Raw genomic sequence first — 22,072 nt, 5'->3', positions numbered from 1 at the left:
CCTTTGGTAACCATAAGTTTGTTTTCTAAGTCTGTGAGTCTGTTTCTGTTTTGTAAATAAGTTCATTTGTATCAGTTTTTAGATTCCACATATAAGTGATATCATATGATATTTGTCTTTCTCTGTCTAACTTACTTCACTTAGTATGATAATCTCTAGGTCCATTCATGTTGCTGCAAATGACATTGCTTCATTATGGCTGAGTAATATTCCATTGTATGTATATACCACACCTTCTTTATCCATTCCTCTGTCGATGGACATTTAGGTTGCTTCCATGTCTTGGCTATTGTAAATAGTGCTGCAGTGAACATTGTGGTGCATGCATCTTTTCAAAGTATGGTTTTCTCTGGATATATTGGTGCAAGGTTTTTTTTGCCAGATTTGTTGAGGCCACTCACAATGATTACCCAGTTAATGCTTCAGGCACTGAATTGTGAATCCTTTTGTCACCAAATAAGTCCCCTGTTTGAAAAGACATCAAGGAAACAATTCATGGAAAGCAACTGCTTTTCAGAAAGAACGTTAATCAGTTCTTGGGACTTAAACTATTAGAGTAGCCAGACTTTGAAATGTTAACCAAAGAAGCAGGAGATAATGAGGGAGACATAATATGATTGTATTTGGATTTGGTGATTTCAAGATTAACTTGAAACTAGGAATTATATGGGGGAAAAAGAAGCTCTTTTTAGATATTTAATCAAGTGAGGTGCTTTTCATCCAGCCAGTTACAGCTGGATATACAAGTTATAAGATATGTGTAAGTACATATACATACATACATATGTATACCTATTGTGGGGAAACTCATCTTTAATAGTAGAATAAGACATTATGGAATATGTATGAAATAATTCTGTTAAAAGTCTACAGTCCTCATCTTACAGCTTATAACCTTGACTTTATTATAATACTATCTTATTACCCACAAATCCTGAGGATGCTCAAGCCATCATCATTTACTGAATGAAATCCTTAGTTTATTGCCTTCATTCAGAATGGCATTTCCTATCTATTCCAGCCCTACTCAGGAGATTTTGAAGTTATTTACCCTGCATTCTCAATGTGATACATTGCTTCAATTGACCTTAGCCAAGCATTGCAATCAATCAGGTGCCAGTGGACAGGATCCACGTTTAGTTTTGCTCCCCTAAAACTGTTGTCAATATATTTTTGATCATCACTGTGCTTAGTAAGCTAAATCCTTTTCCCTCTAATCCTATAATTTCCCTAGTTCCAGTGGCTAGGTTTCTGCAGGAGTTCTGTAGAATTGTTTGGCTGGGGCCCTAACTATCTGTGTAGTCCTTTTTCCCTGGTATGAAATATAGTGCAAGGTTTTTTTGCCAGATTTATTGAGGCAACTCAAAAAATTTGTTGAGGTCCTCATAGCTCCAGCTAATTTGGGGTTCCTGTTTCAGTGCAAATAAACTGACTCCCTTTCTCTGGCAACAAGATGCTCTTGCCCACTGGAATATGTGTTACCTTTGTCAGAACCTACTGCCATGTGCCAGCCCATCAGGTTGAACTCTAGATATTTATGCCAGTTAAGGTCAGAGCTGAGAGTGTCAGGTTGTTTGATATTGTGATATGGGAAACTGGATACATACATATAGTCACTTATCAATTGGAACCCAGAATTTGCCTTTTCTTTCTGCTGCTGTTTCTGTTTATCTGTTTTAAAAAATACAGACATGCTTTGAGGCCCATGGATTATGACATTTGGTTTCTGCTGCTTCTGATTCCAAGTCTATGCCATATATCCATGATATTCTAACTATGAAATTAATGTAAGGTAAACTTGAGAGAATACTTGATATATAGGATTTTTTTTCACAGATTAATAATTTATTTAGAAAAAGATAAAAGCAAAATTAGAATTTGCAGTGTTACCTTTAAAAAAAAATTGAATCAAAAAAGCTGACCTTTAGCTTCCCAAAGATATAATTTATGCAAACCATAATGTACACTTGCTAAAAAGTAAAGGCAGAGATTAAGTGTGCTTGAACTATACAATTTCTATCACGTTTTGCTTCCAGAAAAGGAAAGTGATGTTGATTGGTTTCATCACCTTTAAAAAAAAAAAATTCTCCCCTGAATTTGGAAGTTAAATAGTGCTTGCCTTTGAACTTAGGAATGTTTTCAGGACTTTCAAAGTCTGTATTCCACATTGTAGTGAACAAAAGTCATTGTATCTTTCTGCTTCTTGTTCCCCTAAGTTTGTTGGGGTGATTTGGCTTTGACACAATTTACCAAAAAGGTACTAAGACTCTGATTTCTTATTACTCACAAATAATTGATTATAAGAACACTGTCAGGCACAAACTGATTAAGGGACTGTGGTGCTATCAGAGGACTCAAGAATTCTATCATTTAGCATTTACGATTGGTACTAATTACAAACTTCTTTTGATATTTAAAAACTGAATCTCCACTTTAAATTATGATTCTACAAACTAGAGCACAAGAGCTCCTTGCTTGATAGCTATTAACTACTTATCTACAAGTCAAGAGGAGTTATTGAAAGCTCTGAGTCTCATTTATTATACATTTTAGTATCATCTCCCTGTAAAATTTTTAATATTGAAAGATTTTCCTGATTTACTGCTTCATGATGAACAGATCATATAATTAAAAGTTTGAGATCTGTATTATCTAAGGTCTTAAATTGGGTGTTATATCAATTAGGAATTCATTAAGCTGTAAGTAACACCAGCCCAATTTACAGTGCCTTAAAAGAACTGGGGTTTATACTTGGTACATCACAAAAGGACTGGAAGTAGTGCTTTGATTTAGTGCTTTGATGGTAAAAGGGCCAGGATCTCTTGACATTTCCCTTAAATGTTTCACTTCTTGGCCACAAGAAGGGTACTGCATTTTCAAACACCACATACGTGTTTAACGTAAGGGGTTACCTCTTTCTGAGCCCTTTTGTCAGGAAGGGAAAGGTTTCCCAGGAACATCTCCATACATCTCATTTGCCAGTGATAAGTCACATGTCCAAGGGAAGCTGGGAAATTGTCAACAGGTGGTCATGATTGGCTTTGTCCAATCATGATCTATCACCTTGAGCTAGAAGGCAGATATTTCATTTTCATAGGATGTGCTAATGACAAACACAACAAATAAACTATCTGAGGAATTTCATCTCCTGATGGTTGAACCCAAAATTATACCCTTTATAATATAATCACCTAACAGTCATTATTATAGGGGGTGATGATCATCATCTAATCTTAGCTTCACTGCATATCATATATTTGAAAAATCTTAAAATGAAAGCATGTATATCCGCTTGACACAGGGTTTGACAGAAAAATAAATGGTAAGCTAAAAAATAAACCATAATCTCTCAAGAGAATCCATTTTTCCTGTGAGAAGAGACCAAAACAATCTTGGTTGATAATGCATATTTACTTTGCAAGATAATTTCAGGGACTACATCTCAAAATGTCTCAAGTACTTTTAGTTGAGATATTCTGTTTAAAACATCTGCTGCTGTTATACTTGCAATTCTGTTATACTTGCAATACAGACTTTTCATTTCACTATAAATTCTGATGGGTGTGCCTTCCTTTCATTTCAGTTTAATGAATTTGTGAAAAAAAAGGTATCTTTGTCTCTACAGATAGACACAGTCTTTCTTTCCTAAACTTTCATACACTATATAATGTAATAATCACTAATATTCATTCAGTACTGACCATATGCTAGGCATGGTATCAACTCATTTTATACTGACACTAATTCCATGTGATACACCCTTTTGATGTTGGCTTTATAGATAGGTAAGTGAGGCACAGAGAGATTCAGTAACTTTCCAGATTTATACAGATAGTGAAAGGTAGAGTTGGAATTCAAACCTGGGCTGGCTCTAGAGCGGAAGTTCTTAACCACCACCTAGGAGAGATTTTGTTTATTCTGCTTCCTTGGAGGCAGTATACATTGTTTGTTTATATCAGGATCAACATTTTTAATGATCCCATCAAAGTCAGCTTGTACTTAACTTTTAAAAGTGATTGGCTTGTAATTGACATGTTTATTTTATTTATTTACTTAAAAAACTATTTGATTTAACTTCAGACTTTTAAAAATATTATTTTATATATATAATGTCTAATAGAGTATCTAATTTTAAATATCAGAAAGAGGGACTGAAGCATAAGTGTGTTTCATCTAACTAAGGACTTAGATTCCTAGGGACTGTGCTATACTGTGGGGGGCTTGTTGATGTTTTGAGAATCTTTTACGGATAATTGCCTTAGGATATAACAGTTTCGTGAACATATAAGAGATACGCTCTTATTTTAAAAAAAAACAACTTGTGAGTTTTATCACTGAATGCATACTGTCATTAAATGGTTGGGTATTTTTTCTTGGGAAATTTTAAAGAAGATACAAAGGTCATAGGAAAGTGTCTTTTCTAAAGAACTGGGAAGAAAACAGTGAGGGAGAAGAAAATATATAGACTTTGCCCTTAAATTGACTAGGACTTGAATTTCAGCTTCGTAATTATAAACTCTAAGGTCCTGGGCACTTTTTTCTCACTCTCTCTGAGCTTCTATTTCCCTCCCTCTCTATAAAATGTTGGTACTAGGCTCAGTTTCCCTCCTTCTCTATGAAAGGTCCGACATATTTGTGTGTATACACACACCTATGTTTTTGCTACCAATTGTTGTGTAAGAAACCGTTCCAAAACTTAGTGACTTAAAGGAACAGTAACATTTATTTTGCTCATGACTTTTCAATTTGGGAAGGACTCAGTGAAGACAGCTTTTCTCTATTCCACTAGGCATCAAAGGCATGACCTAGCATTATCTGAATGCTCACTCATCATGTATGAGAGAGTGGATGTTGACTGTCACTTGGGACCTCAACTGTGGCTATGGTTAGAGCACCTATATGTGGCCTTTCCATGCGGCCCTAGTGTCTTTGTTTCAATGATGAGAGTTGCAAAACAGAGAGAGGCAGAATCTGAGTTGCTTGGAAGCCACACATTTTCACTTTTCCTTTTTCTATTTATTAGAAGAGAGTCACTAAGACCAGCCCATTTTCAAGGAAAGGAGAAATTGACTCTACTTTTTGAAGGGAGCAGTTTCAAAAACTTGTAGATATGTTTTAAAGCCACCACAATGGCATATTGCAAATGCTCAATAAATATTCATTGCTCCTTTATCTTCCTTCAGATTTTTTCACAAATCTGTTTTAGTTTAGGATGTCATTCAACCTATTATGTGCCTTGAACTATTAGGTACTGGTGAACAAGATAGACAGATTCTATTCTCTCGTGGAGTTTATAGTCAAGTGCACATCTGAATAAACTACATATAATTATTCAGGTACTTCTAAACATTTAAGCCCCTACTATGGGAAATGTCCTCAGGTGTGAACTTTGAAAGAGTCAGTTGTAGGGCTCATGTCCTCAGAACTTGCAGTCTAGCAGGGGGAATAGAACATGCACAGTAACAACTGTAGTAATGTAGACTGTAATAGGTATTGTAAATGAAGATTAGATAAGGTGAGATGAGAGGTAAAGAAATAATTAGCAACTGTATGGTTCAGGGAAGGCTTCATGGAATCAATAGTATTGGGGCTATTGTTAGAATGATTTGAATGTGCAGTATTATCTGAAAGCTCTTCCAAAACTAGTCAACAGAATTTCTTATATTTGCAAACTGTTTTACAGTTCACAAAAAGATGTTATGTCACCTAATTTTTCCAGTAATCATATAATTTTACATAATGTTATTGGCAGCATTTTATATATTATATATATTCTATGTAAAATTATGTATACATAAAATTATATATATACACATATATATGTGTGTGTATATATATATGTATGTGTGTGTGTATATATATATATATATATATATATATATATAATCAGCAGATGAAATTGTGACCCATGGGACTTAAATAACTTAAGATTGCACAGATGGTAAAGGAAACACAAAGGGGAATAGTTAGAAATTTACCTGATGATTTGATTGGGGCTTGATCATAAAAAGCCTTGAACACCAAGCCAAAGGAGCTCAGACATCATTTGGTAACTAAAGCAGGTTTATTGGCGGCAGAGACATAAAAATAGAACTGTGCATTGGGAAAAGTATTCTGCAATCAGTGTCAAAAATAGGTCAGAATCATATTTCTTAGAGACATGGAACCTTGTCATAACAGCAGTTTATGTCAGAGGTAATGAACCACTGATATGATGGTGGTTTTCATGAAGACAGAAGAGTGGTGCATTTAGAAACATAGGGGGAGAAGTGACCACATTTGGGTAAGCAATGAGAACCGTCAAAGTTAAGACAAGATTTTAAGCCTAAATCATTATGACATATTGGAGAAGGTTATAGCACCACAGCTAAAAGTGGGAGGAGTTTGTTTGTTTGCTTTATTTTGTTTGTTTTTTGCAGAACCAAAGTGATATAGCAGGTTCATTTTTATATATTAGGTTTGAGGTGTCAGTGAGCAATTCAGATGGATAGATAAAATGATAGGTTAAAATATGGGACAAAAGCTCATGGCGGGGGTTGGGGGTTGTTCAGAGATCAATTTATAGATTTGCAAATTAAACTTAGAGTGAAAGGTGAGTTTGACAGTATTGCCAAATGATAGAGTTTAAGAAGAAAGAAAAAGAAAATTAAGAGCAGAACACTGAGAAATAATTTATTTGCAGCAGTTGATTAAGCCCTGGTACAATGGACATCATTCTAATTTGCCTGTCTCAGTCTGTTCCAGCTGCTTTAACAAAGTATCACATACTGGGTTGCTTATTTATTTCTCACAGTTTGGAGGCTGGAAGTCTGAAATCAGGGTGCCAGCGTAGTCAAGTGGCAGCCCCCTTCCAGGTCGCAGACTTCTCGCTGCATCTACTTGTGGGGTAGGGGTGAGCTAGCTCTCTGGAGTCTCATTTATAAAGGCACTAGTCCTGTTCATGAGCACTCCACACTTCTGAGTGGAGTCTCTAGGTCCATCACGTCTCTACAAATGACCTAATTTTGTTCCTTTTTATGGCCGAGTAATATTCCACTGTGTATATATACCACATCTTCTTTATCCATTTGTCTGTTGATGGGCATTTGGGTTGCTTCCATGACCTGGCTATTGTAAATAGTGCTGCAGTGAACATTGGGGTACATGTGTCTTTTTGAATTATGGTTTTCTTAGGGTATATGCCCAGTAGTGGGATTGCTGGGTCATATAGTAGTTCTATTTTTAGTTTTTTTAAGGAACCTCCATACTGTTCTCCATAGTGGCTGTATCAATTTACATTCCCACCAACAGTGTAAGAGGATTCCCTTTTCTCCACACCCTCTCCAGCACGTATTGTTTGTAGATTTTTTGATGATGGCCATTCTGACTGGTGTGAGGTGATACCTCATTGTAGTTTTGATTTACATTTCTCTGATAATTAGTGATGTTGAGCATCTTTTCATGTGTTTGTTGGCAATCTGTATGTCTTCTTTGGAGAAATGTCTATTTAGATCTTCCACCCATTTTTGGATTGGGTTGTTTGTTTTTTTGGTATTGAGCTGCATGAGCTGTTTGTATATTTTATAGATTAATCCTTTGTCAGTTGCTTCATGTGCAAATATTTTCTCCCATTCTAAGAGTTGTCTTTTCATTTTGTTTATGGTTTCCTTTGCTGTGCAAAAGCTTTTAAGTTTAACTAGGTCCCATTTGTTAATTTTTGTTTTTATTTTCATTACTCTAAGAGGTGGGTCAGAAAAGATCCAGCTGCAATTTATGTCCAAGGGTATTCTGCCTATGTTTTCCTCTAAGAGTTTTATAGTGTCTGGCCTTACATTCAAGAGACCTGGACCACTTCTGATGTGCTGCCCCAGTAAGTGCTAGTAATGGCTTCTCCTGCTCTGCTCAGGTTCCGTTGCAGGTCTGAACCACCTTTGTCCCTCACAGCTGAGCTCTCCCTTCATCTGTGGCAGCCCTTATTCTAGTGTGGAGCTGCATCATGAAACAAGTGGGGCCAGAGCAGGCCCTCAGCTCAGGCTGGGATGCATACTGGAGCAGTTGTGGGATATAGACCAGCATCCTGTGCAGTTTCAATTCTCCCACTCTGCCCTGTTTTGGGAGTAAGCAAGCATGTGTGTGTTCCTCATGAGCAGAGTCCAGGCTTCCCACAGAACCTCCTGTTAGTTCCACTGGCCCTACAACCAGACAGTGGTCTAGGACCCCAGGGCTGGATTGCCCAATATACAGCTTGAACAACTCACTTCTCAGGGTGGATCTCTACCCATGTAATCCCCCTCCTCTTCTGAGTCCCCTCCCAGGGCCACAGGTCCTAACGTGATTGCTTCTCTTTCCTTCCTACACAATTCTGTATGGATCTCTTTTAGCCTTGGTTGTACAGAAGTCTTTCTGGTAATCTCCAGTTAGTGAGAATTGTTCTACATGTAGATGTATTTTTGATGTGTTCATGGGGGAAGTGAGTTCTGCGTCCTCCTACTCCACCATCTTGATCTCCTCCTCCCAAGCATGGTCTTTTTTGAGAGAAATTTGACTGTCTATGAAAGCATATGTGTGTAGTCAGCAGTTCTAATAGGTTGCTAACGTATAGGAAGTTCATACTCGTGCAAAAATATGCACATAAAAGGACGATAATTGAAGCACCGTTTTTAAGCCCACCAAATGGCAAGTCCATAAGTTTCTATCAGTAGGATAATGCTTAAATGAATAGCGATTTATGTATATCATAAAATGTTATTCAGTCATTAAAAAGAATGAGCTACGTCTTCATGAACTGATCTGGAAAAATACCAATTATATATTGTTAAATGAAAGTGGTAAGATGCAGAGCAGCCCATATAATATGGTTTCCTTTATGTTAAAAAGCGTACATTTGCATATGTGTCCATACATTAGGGAAATGACTTTAAAAAAAAGATGTTAAATGAGGTATTTAAACTGTTAAAATTGATTGCCTCTGGGAAGGAGAGTGAGATAGGAAGGAGGGTATGTATAGGGTGGAGAAATAAAATGAGACTTGGATTTCTTACTCTTTATGTTTTTGATTTGTTTGAAATTTCCACAAATGAGAATGTGTTACTCAGGTAATTGTTAAAAATAGAAAAAGTTAGTCAAAACCTTCAGTTCTCTCCAATCTATTTCCATTTCTGTCTATGGATTTTTAAACACCAGGGCCTACCCCATACTTCCAAAACCAGGAGCATAAAAGCCAGGGGTGGCTGGCTTTTCTGCTCTCTGCCTCAACTTCTCTTGCCTACCAGGATCCATCTTGGATTTTTCATACTCAATTTCAGACATTTTGGTTTCGGCTCTCTGTGAAGACTCCTCCTCCTGGAATTTGGGACTCAGTTTCTGTCTCAGTCTTAGGGTTTTTGCTGAGAGAGAACAGTTTTTCACTGAAGTGTCTGTGCTTATATTTTCTATACAACATAATAGAACAGTGATCTTTTAAAATTGACCCATCACTTTCATAGAATCTTTTTATAGAGAGAGAAACCAAGTCTGAGAGAGCCTGACAGACAAATTCATATAGCCTTATATGGCCTGTGTGATCTTGGAGCCTGTTTTCTTGTCTGTGAAGTGAATAATTTCTAATTTATGATGCACATGATCTTTTTCAACTTTACCATGGTACTTAAGTGAAGATAAAATCTGCTTTAAATGACAGATATATTCTGGATATATGTAGGTATGTTTTGGTGTTTAATTTTTGCCATATGTTACTAATCACATATCAGTCATAGTCACAGTTTGTGATGGATTATGGCAACAAAGGGTCTCAGCTAAGCCAGCCTCTGAGGTCTTGAGATAGAATTTAGTATTTTTCTAGACAAAGCATGAAAACACACACACACACACACACACACACACACACACACACACACACAAAGTGGTTTAAGAGACCAAACCAAAGTGTTTTGTATTTGATTGTATTTTAAAATACTTTCATATCAACATTTCATGATTCTTTAATATGTAATCATGGAGACACATTTGCACATAAAAGACCAATAAAATTAGTAAAATCTGAATTATGTAGCACTGAATATCACTTTTATCTTAGTTTAGAAATTAGAATGTGTTTCTTAAGGTTTTTGGAGAGCAAAATCAATGATTGTATTCTCAAATGACAAACTACACATTAGCTGAGTGAACATCTTAAATACAGAACATTGACAAGCAACATGTTTGAGAAAGAAAGAAGGGATATATACCAAGAAAAGAAAGATACAAGCTAGTTAGTGCAGCGAATACTATAGGCAATAGGCCTGTAAAGATGTATTTTTTTCCATTGGCATTATTATAATTGCCCTTAAAATACTTAATTTATACTAGATCATGAGATTTTTTCAAGACAGAGACCTCAATTTATCGCATGTAAACTCCCAGCTCCTACCATGGCACTTGACAATGACAATCCAGTTTTGGTTGAACTGGAAGTCTTTTAATGGGTCAGATCAAACTAAATATGCTGTGACTTCACCAGTTGGGGGAAGAAGCCAAAAAAGACAGTGTATTTTTATTTCTGTCAGGCTGATAAACATTTATATTATTTAGACTTCTAATTTATTCATAAATTTAATCTGATTCCAGATGTAGTACTGGAACACGTGTGTGTGTGTGTGTGTGTGTGTGTGTGTGTGTGTGTGTTGATGGGGGAGAATGGGACAGTAATTCTCAAATTTATTTAGAAAAATAAGAAAAAAATACCTAGAGATTTTTAAGAATAAGGAAGGAGTTCTTGTACTTTCAAAATTGAAAGCCAAGGAAGAGGCCTAATATATAATACACATGCTGCCTCAAATTAGTGGCAGAAGATGAAATGGTTGGTGCTGAAATATTTAGTAATATGTTTTACAAGCTATACAAAATAAGCTTCAGAAGAATTAAATTGTTATGTATAAAGCATTAATTTAAAGCAACTTGGTAAACACCTACATGATCCTGGACTATCAAGGGCTTTTTAACAGGACATCTGAAGGAGAAACCATAACTAAAAGAGAAAAATTTGACGCCTTAAAAGACTTAAAAGAATCCTCTTTAGCAGAAATAAACTTAAACATAGAAAAGGCAAGTAGCAAACTAGAAAATCTATTTATATCATAGGATAAATTATTATTCTTAATAAAATAAGAGTTATTTCTCGTCATTTAAAACAAAGCAACAAGCAAGCAAACAAACATAAAACCACTCAGATATCAGGCAAAGGAAATGAACAATAAAGTCATAAATGAAGAAATAAAAGTGGCTAGTAAATATTAAAAACTATCTTTTTACTGTTGATTGTTAAAGATGAAAGAAAACCACATATCAAATGCTTTATTTTCTTATTTATATTTTTTTATCATTCAGAAAGTATTAAGGTATTTACAGAAATGTTTCAATATAAAAGATAAAACATAGAAGCTGAAAAAATTTGACAAATGCATAAATAATTCAGAAACAACAGCACAACAAACAGGAATATAAGACAAAGTAAGAGATAAGGTTACTGTGTAATTATATAATTTCTAAGATATAAGTCATCAAAATGACTATGTATTTATTTCAGTGTTCAGAGAAAAATTGAAAAATAGAGTAAGCTTACAAAAGTCATATTGCCCATAATTTAAAGTAGTAGACTGCTATTCTATTGCTGGGAATATGTATGGTAACATTGGTCCTTAAAAGGAAATTTGGTAAATAAAAAAGTAATTCCTAGAAACTCTGAGTTTATCTGTAATCTTCTCTGTGAAAGTTATTCATAAACTAAGATATTAATTTCTTGGCTTTTTAAGATGAGGTACATCTTCAACTCATGTGCCTGCATTTCTTTTTTTTTTTTTTTTTGTGGTACACGGGCCTCTCGCGTTGTGGAGCACAGGCTCCGGACGCGCAGGCTCAGTGGCCATGGCTCACGGGCCCAGCCGCTGCGCGGCATGTGGTATCCTCCCGGACCAGGGCACGAACTCGTGTCCCCTGCTTCGGCAGGCGGACTCTCAACCACTGCACCACCAGGGAAGCCCATATGCCTCCATTTCTGAATGCAATACTATGTGCACACTTGGTACTCAAAAACTATTTTTTTTTTTTTTTTTTTTTGGCGGTACGCAGGCCTCTCACTGCTGTGGCCTCTCCCGTTGCGGAGCACAGGCTATGGATGCACAGGCTCAGCGGCCATGGCTCACGGGCCTAGCCGCTCTGTGGTATGTGGGATCTTCCCGGACCGGGACACAAACCAGTGTCCCCTGCATCGGCAGGCGGACTCTCAACCACTGCACCACCAAGGAAGCCCTCAAAAACTATTTTTGATGGTGATTAGCTTAAGGCTCAAAACTTGTATTCTTCCACTTACAAACCTGAATTAGTTTCACGATGTTGATTGCACTAGTTGTGACACCATTTATACTGTAGTAATGAAACTTTTAATTGATGTTTTAATATTTATTATATGATGTCTACATTTGGACAAATATCACAAGAAATTGCTTCTTAAAAATAAGTACAATAAAGTTAAACGTGTAGTTTTCATAACTGTGGAATGATGATTAATCTTCACAATGTGGAATTCAGTTCCACCATTCCAGTCATAGATGGTGTTACTCTTGTCTGTCTCCTCATGATCCAGAGGCTTAGTGCCTTTAGTTGTATTTGAATCTTTCCATCACCTTCCTCCTCTTTAAAGAATGAATCAATTTTAAAGTATAGATCACAGAACTGCGATCTGGCAGGGACTCTGGTGAGTCATTCATTTAGGACATCCCTTAATGACTATATATTAGGAATGCTGGCAATTGCTTGGTCCATGAAATCACAGGGCTTTGTAGGCCCTGAATTACGAGGTTGGCTATCTACATTTTTTTCACCTAGTACTATTTAGTCACTTTTATATCACTATGAGCCTTTATTACTTTATGTTAGTCTTTTTAGTCCGGGCAGCAGCCATGGTGTACATAAGAACTCCAGTTTGATTCAAACTGGATGAGTTTCTAGAGCATAAATAGAAGAGTCACCACTATAGGCAACATTCAAAATTATACTAATGTCTGAGCAATATACAGGGTCTAATTTCCCCAAACTTACCTTTAAAATATGTGCTTTTTTGATATCTAGCCATTTACTCAAGTATATGACCCCTCTTTTTAAAATGTTTTGCTCTATTGCTTTGCTGTAGATGACAGAAGCTGAGTTCTGAATACTTCCTTTAATTCCGTAAATGGCAACACATGTGCCACCATGTGCTGGTAAACTGGTTATCTGACTGGGAAAAAAAAAAAAAAAAAAAGCCTGATTTGTAGTGTTTGATGATTTCTGTGGTGTAAATACTTCCACCGTGGCCAGTTTCATCCACCAAAGGTTTATCAATCAGTTCACAAATTCCTTAATATTTAATAATTGGCTTTCTTTGAGCAAGAACTCACTGGCTCAAACACATCACTCTGTGTGTGTGTGTGTGTGTGTGAAATAGCAGTCCTTTTGGAGAGAGTGTTGAATCTGCTTAGTATTCTGCGAGCTAAAATGAAAAGATAAAGGTAGATCAAAACCATCTAGGGATTTGCTGCAAATTTACTTGCAGACTGTTAAAATTCATTCCTACTAATCACCCACATCTTTTGAGAAAATTTTGAAAGCTTTCCCAAGAGTCCTTAGCTTTTAAAATGCCATTTGCATTCTTTTGGCCCCTGTTAATACCTATCCATTTAAATGTTTCACAGGCTGCTCCTCCTCCCTGCATTGGCAGGCAGCTTGCTTCCTCTAAGAGCATCTGTAGAGTGTATTGTCTTGGTGCAGGATCAGCTTGAATGGTGGGTGACTTCAGGTTAATATCTTTCATAGCTCCTACTGCAAATGAGCTGGGAGAAGAGAGGATGGAACTTTTTTTTTCCTTGCTGCTTCTGGGTTGTTGTGCCTGGATAATAGAGTTTAGTGTAATGGATAGGAAGCCAAGCCATCAACTATTATTAGACACCTATGAACTTAGAAATGCTGAGGGTATGGTGTATAAGGATGGATACAAAGAGACATTTGTACTCAAGACATTTCTTGCACTCAAGAAAATTATAATAATATTATAAGACAGATGCATGTATCTCTGGGTGTTAACTGATGGTTGAGGTTTCCAGTGTTAGGACTTAATGTTTGGATTTGGTAGAAATAAGTTTAGAGCAAATGTTGACTGGTGTTTATTCTTAACTGCCATGGACCAAATAGAGGCATTTAAAATTTATATATCAGCGATAGGGACAGAATAGACACTAGTAAACACTTTCATTTATTGACATCTGTCACTTTTCAATAACAGCCAATATAGTGGCTAACAATGAGTAGTTACTATGTTAGGCATTCTGCTAAACACTCTGTACCACTTTATATAATTCTCATAATCCAATGAAAGAAGTATATTAGTGCTGTTTTATAATTAGGAAAATTGGGGCTTAGAGAAGTTGAAGAATGGATTTAACATAAAATTATTTTTATTTGTTTTCAAACCTATTTGTCAATTTATAAATGTATGTGTGATTAATTTACATATTATGGAAATAAAGTGAAAATTTAACAGTATTTAACAGATATGTGTATTAAGTTTGGAGTGGCATGGTTTAAACTGCCTGCCAAATTTTGGGTGTGTGAGGGGTTCCCTCAGTGGCTGTATAGTTTGAGGGCACTTCTTGGTGGCCAGGCCAGCAGCATGTGACATTACTGTCATTGTCCACAAAGTCCTTTCCAGTTGATATGTGCATCCTTCAAATATTCTGGGATTATGTCTTATGGATTCCTGAGTTTCTATCTCAAGTGAAATCATGACTGAAAAATGCAGTGTGATCTAGGAGGCCCAAGATAAAGAAAAAAAGAAAAGCTCACACCAATGGAATAAAAAATCTAATCTCAGATGCATTAAAAAATGTAAATTAATAAGCATTATTAGTTTCATGCTTCACCTTGGTGTGCAGCACTTTGTACATAAGAATTCCTAATGGTTTCATGCCTTTATGTCTATTATACATATATTGGACATTTTTAGAGACTTTGTTTCTGTTCATGAATAAACACTTTTAATGTTCATATATTTACATAAACTGTTGTTTTACAGTTAATATTGATGTGACATGGAAAAAAATGGGGCATAACTGGCTTTTTTAAAACCTACCAGACTATATCCTTTTTTTTCCTTATGCAAAATTTCAGTTTAAGTGTTTTTGAATTACTTGTCACTTTCCAGGAACCTAACCAACATGTAAATTAAGAGATGATAATATATATGTCAATGAGTTGTTTTTTAAAAATCGTAGCCCTGAATAAAAGAGAAAGCAGACACACGAACTAGGGATTAATGTTCAGAATCTGGAGAACCCAGGACAAAAAGTAAAATATAATTAGATAATTCTTATATCCTTTAGAAGCAATTGTTCTAATTTTTTTAAAGTTTTTTTTACATTTTCTCAGATAGTATGTTCTCATAAGAATTTATCACAACTGACCTTATCAAAGGAATATTGAACAGCATAATATTTTCATCTACAGCTTTATAACAAATATATAGGTAGTCTTCATATGACTTTTTTTTTATGTCCACCCTCAGTAACAATCGAGGACATAAATAAATTAAGGTAATTTTGTTGGAATTAGGTTGAGCTAATGAGGCTCAGAGACGTAGGAAATAATGTATGAAATTAGCAAACAATACAAGGAAGCATGGGAAGCATGTAATCACATATTTTCCTAAAAGGTATAGACTCTAGACTGGTCAGAGAAAGAATATAGTAGGTGTTGGTGTAGTGAATAAGTCTTAGGGTAAAAATAAGGCTGATACTCAACCTAGACTTTGAAGACAAAGAATCAATGAGTGGATATTGGTAGATAGAAAACCAAGAATATATAAGCTAAGAGAGAGTTAAGAGGGTCATGCTATCAGGATGAAGGGTAAAGAATGATGAACTTTATCTGATTGGAACATACCATTTGTATTGAAAAATACTGGAAGACATAGTTTCTAGATTGTAAGGTCCATTAAGGCACAGTTTGTGTCTGGCTTGTTTCCCAGTACTAGGACGGTGCCTGTGCCTGGCATATAGCAGGAGTTTTATGTGTATTTTTGCCTGATTTTTGATACCTGAGATAAGGTTCTACATGTAAAGTGGGTCCACATAAGTAGTTTTAGCAGCAGTGCAGTGAAAATTTTATTACAGCAAGAATCAAATGTCTTGAGTTCAAATTCTGACTCTGTTGTATACTTTCCAGTTGTATAACCTTGCCTAATTTATTAACACTCTGAACTTTACTTCTTAATCTGCAAAATGTGGATAGCAATGTTAGTATGTCAGACCCATTGTGAAGATGAGAAAAGGTAGTATGTATGAGGAAGAAATTTGTAAGCTGTCTTGTGTTCTCTCATTTAAGATGCTATTAATTAAAAAGGAGAATCCTTCATCTCTAGTTATACTGTGTGTGCTTCACGTGGATGGCTGAGATTGTTATGTGTTGATTCTTAGTTTCTTCCTTCTAGGCACACGGCTACATTTCCCAGTCTCCTTTTAGTTATATGGGGCCAATATAACTGAGTTTCAGCCAATAGAATGTGGTTGAAGTTAATGTATACTCAGGAGATGCTCTGAGATAAAGACTGAGCTCTGCTTTAGCCTCACTAGGCAGGTAGGTGCCTAGGAGAATTAACAATAGAAGCTACAATTAGGGAAATAAAACAACTTGGTCATATGAGGGTGGTCCTTTTTGTCCAACTACAGGGGCTGGATTGGGCTAAAAGCTCAGAAATTGTGCCTCCAGGAGAGACAAATAGCCCTTTCTCACATTTTTTATTTTTTAATCTGATATCTATCCATCATCACAAGGAATCAATAGAAAAATAGACCTCTCCTCATCTAAGGCTTTCCAACATGTGAGGTGGGCACCAGCAATTTATTATAAATCCTTTCACATGCTCTGGATTCTTTCCACAGGACATATTTTTGTTTTTCTTTTCTTAATGTAATTTATTTTGTTTTGATAGAACTTTAGGTAATTTCAAACTTAAATTCAAGCTTTGGCTAATAATAGGGAGAGAGTTCTAGACAAAATATTTATATATCAGCATAGGAAGATGCATTAAATTCATGCTTGTTTTCTTTATTCGTGCTACTGTGTGCATTATGTCTGAAGAACAAACTTGAGAAGGTAAGCAAAGAGGAATTTTGTTGATCATTAGAAAAGTATTCAGTTAATATCTATTTGAAAGTTTTCATTAGGAGGACTTCAAGGAATCCTGATCTTGTAGGGGAAGCAGACATGCAAACAAATAATTTAAATGCAGCATAAAAAATGATAAAGTAAAGAATTTGAAAGTTCTGAGAAATGGTAAACAGTGAATTCTGGTTGGGGAGTTCAGGAAAACTTCATGGAGGAGAAGACATGAAAATACTGATAATAATGGTGGTGATGACGATGGTTACGCAGATTTCCACACGTGAGCCAACAACACACCTATCAAATAGATACTATTATTATCTGAAACTGATTCAGAGAAGAGAAAGAACTTAGCAGTACTCATAAAGCTAAGAAAAACTGAAATTGCGGTTTACACTCGCATGTATCTTTTTCCAAATGTTACAATCTAATTCTAAAAATAAGATACATATTTGAAAATATGGGTAACAACACCAGACAGTACATAAGAGTGAATGAACCACGAGAAGAGAGAAGACTTAAAGGAAACAAACCTCCTCTTATGGAGGATAGGCCAGGCTTCCCAGAGGGGCAGCAAAGAACTGTGCATACTATTCTTTTATGCAGTCAGAATCTCATGTTGTGTGAGCTTTCCACAATTTGTATGGCCAATCTGAAGCTCTCAGTGAATGATCTCACCCAGTTTACAAGGGGGAAGGAGGGTTTTATATATAAATACATTGTCTGCCACTTTTGGCCAAATATTTCCCCTGGCTTATGTGAAGACAAAATCCATCTCTATTAAGAACAAGTTATATCTGTGCTATGATTTCTGTCATCTTATTCCCTATTCACTAACACAAGCCTTTTCTTAAGAAAGATCAGCTCATTATTAAATTGTCTCCAGTCTGAGGTGCTATATGTGCACACTCTCTGGAACGGATCAGTTTATTTCAGGAGTGAGAATGTGGAAACCAAAGGTCACAGACACTTGGCTTCATTTATTTTCTGGACTGAAAATCTGTTAATTACCTATCCTGTATTCAAGCAACTGCAGGGAAAAATGCTTTACACTTTTAGATTTTTTAAATGTGTTTTAGTAGATTATCTCAATTTCTGTTGAGGGAACAACATGTGTTTTGAGTTGTAATTATGTATAATTTTGTCAGTTTCCATGTTTTATGCTGCATTGTGCCCTAAATATCTAATACAAGTGTAATATGAATGATTAATTAATGATCTTAAACTAGCACATCACCTATCTCTTTGCAGTGACAGTAGATGGACGTCTACTGGGGACTTTAACAGGGGTTGAAAGCTATAGCTGGAGGGCCTAATCAGGCTTCACTGTCTGATTTTTATAAAGTTTCCAAAGTGTCATTGGAACATAGCCATGCTCATTCCATCACATATTTTCTATGGCCGCTTTGACACTATAATGGCAGATTTGAGTAGACCATATGGCCCACGAAGCTTAAAATATTTACTATCTAGTCCTCTATAACAAAAGTTTGCCGAGCCCTAGATTATAAATAACATAATGGTTCAGGAAATGTTATATTTTAATCTTTCTTTGCCTGTTCTCAAACCCAGGAAGGACTTGAAGTTTTCATAAGTAGAATTGATAAAACTCTGACACTTGGTGCTGGATAGTGAGAAGAGGACAGCCTCTGAAGACGCAAAGGCTTGGCTTGAGTCTTGATTTAGCCATTTTCTACCTGTGCTACCTTAGGCAAGTCATTCATCCTTGCTAAGCCTCAATTTTCTTATTGGTGATACATATATAATCTCTATCTCATATGTTTGTATTGAAAATAACATAAAGTCACTACATACTATTATGGTTACAACTATGAAAATAGCTTATTTTAGAGTCACCTGTGTTCAGATTAATAATTTTCAATCATGGTTTGTGACACCCTAAGTAATTTCAGTCATCTCAAGATTGGCTGTGTAGTTTTCTCTGTTGAATAAGTATAATTCAACTTGATAGTATCCTATGTTATTATTGGAGAAATTAAAGGATGTATTTCCAATTCAAACTAATAACTCATTAAAAAACAATTTATTGAAAAGAAGTTAAATGTTTGGAAACCATTATGTTAGATCCTGGGCATATAAAGGTAAGTAAGACCTTGATCTTAGGAAGTTATAAACTGGGAGGCAGAACATAATTTCTAAGTTTGAACATAGATGTTTAGGAAGGAATTGCGTCGTGTTACAAGAAAGGTTCTAACAAAATTCTTGGAGTGGGATGAACTCAGAATATGACACAAATCAGAGCAAAATTTTATAGAAGTGGAGAAATTTGGCATGGGCCAAGAGGAGAAGAGAAGGCAGAACATTCCATGGAAAGGGGATACTAGGAACAAATACAGAGAAGTAGACAAGCACAGGGGTGTCCTGGTAATAGTGAGTATTGCTTTGACTGGGACATATGTATGTAAATAATAGTAGTGAGAGAGAATGCTGGAAAAGAACACTGGGACCAATGTACTTGGGAGCCATAAGGTTAGAAAACATTGCGATTGTCCAGGTGAGTTATGTCTTCTACATTGTGTGAAGACATTGTAAATGAAAAGAAGGAACCTTTTTAAGAATTAATACAGCTTCTTTTTTTTTTAGTGTTTATAGTCATTCATACATTGTCTCATTTAGTGCTCACAACCTACCTGTGGAAGGTATTATCTCCAATGAACAGATGTGGAAAGGGAGGCTTACAGAGGCTGAAGAAAGGTAGTGTAGTGAGGGGAAGCACAGAGGGATTTGGGCTCTAAGTCCAGTGTTCCTGTATTACATTACATTTGCTGTTTGGATGAGGAAAGTGGAAAGTGGGAAAATTCAAAGGTAATTCTGTGGTTTCTGATCTGAGTGGGAGTTGAATTATAAAGAGGAACTGGCTTAGGAGGGGAAGAAGATAAGTTTGATATGGGTCCTGTGTCATATAAACGGATGATGAGTGATCCAGCACATGTGTTCAGAAGAGAGTTGAGAACATAGTTCGGGGGCTCAGATGACATATGCCAAAGACTTTCTCCTGACCTACAAGTCTAGTAAGCTTCATTTGTGTCCTCATGCTGCACTTTCTTCTCCCATGTCCTTCTGGGCTGTTTCAACTGTCTTGTTTCTCCTCTTACTGCCTGGAAGGCCACAGAACTTTAGAAGGAAGGGAGAGAAATAGTAGGACAGAATGCCAATATGCACATTCTAGGCCCATGTGCTTCCATCTTCATCCACCCTTTGGATGGATTTGGGGGTGGATGCCTTTGGATGGATTTGGGGGTGGATGTCTTTGATTTTATGCCAACCTGTCTGTACTTTTCTTGGGCAGCTTTGGACATGGGATTGATTGGTAGGAGCCAAGTCCCAAATCCTACTTTCTTGATTCTACCTGAGGTCTGTTATCTTTTTGGTTTCAAGACACACCAGAAGGACCTGAGGGTGCCTGTGGGAATAACTGGGGAATTACAACTTAAGCAGTGATAATATATGGTATGTAAACATAGACAATTTTCCTTAAAAAATAAAAAAAAATTGACCATACAATGGAAAGCTTCCTGAGGTATTGTACAGCCTAAGGAGGGACAACTAATAGCCTGGGAGTCTGAATATTTCACTGATCAAATTTACTTGGATGAAGTTCTTACTCCATTGAGTAGAACATGATCAGACTATCAATTGAGAGATCTAGGTTTTAGACATAGCTCTAAGGAAACTAGGTGAGTGATTATTAATTAGTACATTAATTTATAAAATAAGGATGATATATGGCCTAATTACCTGAGTTGCTAAAAAAAGCAAATGTTATATAATAAAGACTGAAGTACACACTGAAGAATTTCTGTGAAGAAGGAGCCCTTCCCTTTGTTTCTGCATTCTTCTACTATCCTAATCTCCTTTGTTTCTCTCTCCTTTTTCTGGTCTCTCATACCTATGCCTTTTCTTCTAATCATAAGCCAGGGGTGAACTTAGCAAAATGTATCCTTCCATCTTCCTGCATCTCAGTTGCCTGAAAGTGTCAAGAATGATATAACAACAACTTGCTTTTGAACCTGTGCATTTCTTTAAAGATAAGGCAAAATCCTAATATAATCCTACAGCATTGACATTGGAGAAAATTACTATAATTATGCAAATTAAAATAAGTCAACAAGTTTCAGAACACAATGCACGATAAGTAATGTTTTTAAAAATAACAGTCACTGAGCCTGGTCATTTGCACTTAATAATAGGCTCAGGAGGGAGCCTGGTGTCTGGGAAGAAACAGCTGTGGTAATAGATGTATTATGGCTTTGATAGGTTCTCTCTCGTAGTTTTATTTCTGTATTTGCTTTAGACTATAGAATGCTCCTAGAGTGCCCTGCTATTGAAATTCCCATCATACCCAGGACTTTAATTAAGTGCGTGGATTTGATAGAACTTGAATTGAGGAGGCCCACCACTATGTTAGTTTATGCCAGGATGCTTGGAACATGCTTGGAACTTAATTTATGTCTTGAGCTGTCTCACTGTGAAATATAAGAAACACATGCCTCCATGTGATTTTATTTTATTTTATTTTTTTAAATTTTAAATTGAGGTATAATAGACATATAATATCATATTGGTCTAAGGTGTACAACATAATGAATTGATATTTGTATACATTGCAAAATGATCACCACAATCAATCTAGTTACCATCCATCACCATAAGAAGTTAACGTTCAGGATTATCACTCTTCTGGCAACTTTCAAGTATACTCTACAATATTAATAACTATAGTCACCATGCTGTATATTATACCCCATGACTTGTTTATTTTATAACTGGAAGTTTGTACCTCTTGACCCCCTTCACCTGTTTCACCCACTCACCAACTCCGCTCATCTGTTCTCTGTATCTTTGATTTTGATTTTGTTTGTTCATTTATTTTCTTTTTTAGATTCACATATGAGTGAAATCA

The sequence above is a fragment of the Kogia breviceps genome, chromosome 2 (assembly GCF_026419965.1).
Source record: "Kogia breviceps isolate mKogBre1 chromosome 2, mKogBre1 haplotype 1, whole genome shotgun sequence".
Classification (NCBI taxonomy): Eukaryota; Metazoa; Chordata; class Mammalia; order Artiodactyla; family Physeteridae; genus Kogia; species Kogia breviceps.
This window is presented reverse-complemented; position numbering follows the sequence as displayed.